At 33.2% G+C, this 5,499-nt stretch overlaps 1 long non-coding RNA gene across 1 annotated transcript; it reads left to right on the top strand.

Annotated features, from left to right (window-relative positions):
• The first annotated feature begins 369 nt into the window (after positions 1-369).
• LOC127739161 (uncharacterized) lies at positions 370-3,729 on the top strand. Its single transcript, XR_008000310.1, has 3 exons — positions 370-541; positions 2,400-2,498; positions 3,208-3,729. It is a non-coding gene; the product is annotated as an uncharacterized LOC127739161 (long non-coding RNA).
• Positions 3,730-5,499: the final 1,770 nt, after the last annotated feature.

The raw sequence follows: 5,499 nt of genomic DNA, 5'->3' as shown, positions 1-5,499 counted from the left end.
CTTTTCACATCATGATCGAGATGACGAAAGCACGAAATCAATGACAGAAAAAACATCGAAAATCGAGTGAAAAATTATTTGGTTCTAATGAATATACACTAATTTACTTGCAACATTCAGCTAACGACTTAGGGTTGGGGTAAAATTATTATGGCTTGTATTTCTTATGACAGTTACACTACTTTTCGATAAACGTTAATATATATATATATATATGTTCTTTTTATTTTGTCAAAAACGGATTAATATACGTGGACAAGGCAATCTGACCTAAATAAGTACTTTTTCAACGCCTACATGACCACAGTTATGTAATGTACTTAAACAGGATGTCGATACGTTCCCAAAAACATCCTGGAACAGATTTTAAATGTTTGTGGTTGTATATTTTCAGCTGACTCTGTTCTATTTTAGTTAGGTTTTAAAATACATTTATACCACTCCTTCATGTGTCCGCATTCAATTGAAATGGAATAAAAACCGGCTCCATTTTGCTATTGTAGAAGAGTCTTGTTTTCGGCTTTCATAGTATATGTTATAGGTAAGTTATTCTTAAGTCTTTTAATCAAAGAATAAGTAAGGTCTACATGAATGCTTCGGATAAACTGTTGTTTAGTATTCTAATATGGTGTGCTACTTTGGCTTTGTAAACAACAGTGTGATAAAATTCCCGATATATCAAGATTTAACGCAGACTCAGAGATGTACAAATTAATAGCAGCTACAATTTACCTCTGATGTTAATCCACATTTATCGTAACCGATGTGCAAACACAAATGTCAATTTCGCTGTGTTAAAATTGAAATTGAAAAAAAATTACATCACCTTTATTTTTATTCCTTATGCATTACAAAAAAAATTAAATCCCTAGTTCTTGGGTAAATGTTCAAAATTAAAGTAGAATGAAATTTTTGGTGAATCAACGTCATTTCACAACACGACGTCGTCCGAATGAACTCTCAAGCTGCATGATTTTCCGTTACATGTAACCTCCGTACTATATTGCATTAAAATGAAGTTTTGAGGAAGGTTTTGTCTTATTTTCTAATGCATTACTCACACATTTATGGATTTCAGCAAGCCAAGATGGCGACTCACTCCTTAGTTACGATTTGTCAACCGTCGATTTGACGGTAAACAGTAGACAACGAAATAAACGTTTGAGTTGGGAATTAAAAGGATTTTTTACTAAAGGTTATTTAAGACATAGTTCATGCAAGCTATAGATTTATAGCCATCTACACGGCAAACTTATCTTTGCTTCGGTTAAACGTAATACATATCGAATATAACGGCCAGGAAATGTGAAATATCTGTGGCTTGTATGATTTATTGCTTAAATATTTCTTAAATAATGTCAATTCTAATTTACAAAATTATCAGAATTTACGAAATTTCGAATTTTCTTTGCTTCATCAGCTCTTCAGCATGTTCAACGTTTGTATAAGTTTGGTTTTTCAAATAGTATAACCAAGAGCATCACTAAATAGACATTCGTTGTCGAACTGAGTACATGTATCTGGTTCAATAAAATTTGTACCGAAAACATGGCCATAAAAACAAATACCGACGAACGACAAACAATAGTTTATAAACACGGCATACAAAAACTAAAGACAACACGAACCCCACCAAATACCGGGTTGATCTTAGGTTGACTTGAAGGGTTATTAGATCCTGCTCCACACATTTCACTCGTCGTGGTAATTACAAATTTGGTGATAGGACTCATTCTGTGATGTCACAATCGATGAAAAGAGGACAGATTGTGGTTACTACAATTGGAATATATCCATAGTAGTCATATGTGACACAGATCATGGTAACGATCAACAACTCGTGTTTTAGTCAGTAAGGTTTTCGATCTTCTTCCTTAAACCTTTTACGTCCCATTAAATTTGTCCTCGTTGGCGCCGTGTCGATTTAGGAAGTGTCATGCAGTGGTAATGACGTCGACAATAGAAAAACGACGTTTTGCAGTGCTTATTGTAAATGTATTTGCTATGTGCTTTTCTCTGTATATTTTGTTATTTCACTGATTCACGATAATAGCGGAGAGTTTAATAATTTGCGGAAATTTAAAAGTTTTGTTTTATAATTAGGAAAAGGATCATGTAAATACTGACAAAAACTTTCTGTCACATCTTTGTTATTTCCGTGGGATATTACGAGTATTCGATAAGCATGATAAGTGTTTCATGAAATAAAGAAAAAGGGTTTTTTTTTTTTTTTGGGGGGGGGGGGGGGGGGGGTTTGTTTTTATTTTGTTTTTATTTGTTTTCGTCTCTGGAGTCAAATATGATTATATTTTGCTATAAAATATAACATTATTGTAATAAGTTTTACAGCTTTAATTATGATTATACTCATGGTTGCTATTATACTTGATACTGTATAGTTACTGGTACAACGTGGTTCTAAGAAAAGGAAACAATGTTCAGAGTGGAAATTTTCCTTATTGGTATTGCAGTTTTCTATGTACTCGGTAAACAGGAGGGTATGTTGTTTTTGTAGTCTCGGATCTCATGCCATTACTTTTTGCTTGTTACCCTTGATTTGTCTTCGTTATCTATTGATGAGTTTTGAATATCGGTATCTTCTGGTGCCTTAATTTGGTACCCCTTGGTATCAACAGTGGTTTACCGATGTTCAAATCTCATAAATCGATTAAGAAGACAAATTAAAGCAGCAAACAAATACCGAGGGAATATCCGTTTCCGAATGTAGCAGTCGCCTAGTAGCCATTTATATATAATTAGTCTTATTAAACTCATCAAAATACCAGGATTTGAATTTGTACACCTGACGTGAGTTTTATCTACAAAAGACTTACCAGTGAAGCTCGAATGAATAAAGTTATAACAGCAAAATTAAGTACGAAGTTTAAGAGCATTGAAGACCCAAAATTCCGAAACGTTTTGCCAAATAGAGCTACTTATTCATGGGGGGTAGAAAATCCTCAGTATTTACCATTATATAAATACAGATATATATAAGCAACTTCCTCGCACAAAATTGACCTTATACTTATGGCTATCTGTTTCCTTTTTTCAAAATATTTAATCATTCAAGCTTTTCAAGCTTTTGATCTTTAATGTTCCTGACGAACACGTGCCGTTCACTGGAATTGTTCGACTAGTTTACTAGCCCCTATGATGTAAGGGAATTGTTTTACTGTACGAAACGTTTATTTTCTTATATTACAGGAACGTCCTGTAGTGCAGATAATAAGGACACTTGTGATCCTTGCGGAATAACTGGAAAATGGGTGAATGAGCTTGGATCGGAGGTCGAAATTACTTGCAAACTAGATTTGCCGGATCGGAATTCAACAGGAGAAATCAGCGGAAAGTATAACAGTGCAGTAGGTGCTGCTAAAGATTATTATCCTCTATCTGGAAGATTTACAATTCCTGATCAGGATCCAAAGAATTGTATCGTAGGATTTGTGGTAGCATGGAACAATGAAGCATATGGTAACTCGAATTCTACAAGTAGCTTTACGGGAATGTATTATAAAGATACCGATAAAATATATACCTTCTGGATACTGACTAGTTACAAGAAATATACAGATATGTGGGAGAACAGCAACATTGGAAAGAATGTCTTTACCAGAATTCCTATTAAATAAACGAATAATGCTACGTAATATTTTCCATCTAAACAAGAAAATTGTTTGAATAATTCCATTCTTTTTTTCAAATATTAAAACAGATTAACTGTTATTTGTTATATGTTTTTTTATTAATCTTCAATGCATCACAGTTTGTAAAATGATTTCGGGTTAAAAGTTTTACAAAACAATTTTTGTGTTATATATTTTTTGTCATGAAAACAGACATTACCTTAATCGATTATACGCAATTTGTAATAATTTGTATCCGTCTATAACAGTTAATATTTGTTTTCTTCTCCTATAAAACAAGAACTATAAGACCTTTTAGATTATAACTTCTGATTTTGTCGTTTTGTGTACTGTTTCTCTTTCTTGCGATGTAAAAGTAAAATTTTTTCATTGTATTTGGACTAATAGACGATCTCTCAGATATGCTAATTTATTCTAATGATTTTTGAGAGTTGTGTTTCGGGTTTATTTGGTACAATGTACCAAAATATTATATCTAGGTTGGTGAATTTGATATGCCGCCTTAGAAATTTCCTAATATTGTATATTTTTTTTACATCTTGCAACGTTGCTTATGTAACGTATAACTATAATATATATAGACACTGGAACTTTCATTGTATTCTTTCGTAAATGGTCGGATAAACTTTTTGAGTAAATATTGCATTGATGCACTCCTCGCTGATGGTTTTCCATTGTTACATATATGAAATGAACTCAATCACGAGTTGGTTGACCATTATGGAAAACTGATAACTACAGTTATGAACCAATTGTTGTAACTACAATCGCGTCCTCTTCATTTCGAATGTGACCTACCGAATTATACTTATCAATGGGCTTGTACTAACATGACCAACAAGACGGATGTCACATGTGGGGCAGGATCAGCTTACCCTTCCAGTGCACCTGAGATCACCCCTGGACTTTGGTGTTGTTTGAGCTGCTCAGTCTTTTAATTTTCGATTTTTTATTTTGTAAAATGTAATTTGTCTTTTGATCGTTTTTCCCTTTTTGCCATGGAATTGTCAGTTTGTTTTCGACTTATGTGTTTGAATATCCCTTTGGTATCTTTAGACTTTAGTTTCTATTGCAATGATTTATTTGAAATCATCCCTTTGATTGTATTATGAACGCGTTCTCGAGTTGGTTGACTGTTATGGAATATCACTGTGACCACAATTCCGTCCTCTTTTGTTCGATTGTGACATCACCAAATGTGTACTTACCATGAGAAACACGACGAATAAAATTTGTTGAGTAGGATCTGATTACCCTTCAAGACATCACAAAATCGGTCCGGTTTTTTGATGGGGTTCATGTTGTTCAGTCTAGTTTTTGCGTGTAGTTTGCTTTGTCTACTTTTGTTTGTCGTTCTTCGTATTTGTTTTTTTACCATGTCGTTGTCGGTTTCTTTTTGTCCAGTCATATCAGCAAACTATGAACATTACAAAAACATAGAATTTTCATATCATGATAATATCGAAGATTAGTGATTGTAACGTACATGCTTTAACAATCAGTACTATTCTGAAAACGTGAATTTGATGCATAACTAAAATTTCGTTGATGAAACTTATTGCTTAAAATTTGAATTTGAAAATTATATTTTTATATATGTTTCGATAACAACTACAAATACTACATGAGGAACATCTGATTTGTCAAATTCTAAAGTATTAGGCAACTGAATATTTTAATATAATCATCGATTGTGCTGCCTATGTATACTTTGCTATATATACATAATTACTCTAAATATCAGCACAACAATGTTAATCTGCAAATTTGCGGAAGCACATTTTTGTTCTTCCCTCGCCGGGATTCGAACTCATGCTATTGGGATATCGAGACAACACCGCCTGCACTG

This window comes from Mytilus californianus, unplaced genomic scaffold (genome assembly GCF_021869535.1).
Source record: "Mytilus californianus isolate M0D057914Y unplaced genomic scaffold, xbMytCali1.0.p SCAF_4, whole genome shotgun sequence".
Taxonomy (NCBI): domain Eukaryota; kingdom Metazoa; phylum Mollusca; class Bivalvia; order Mytilida; family Mytilidae; genus Mytilus; species Mytilus californianus.
This window is presented reverse-complemented; position numbering and strand designations above follow the sequence as displayed.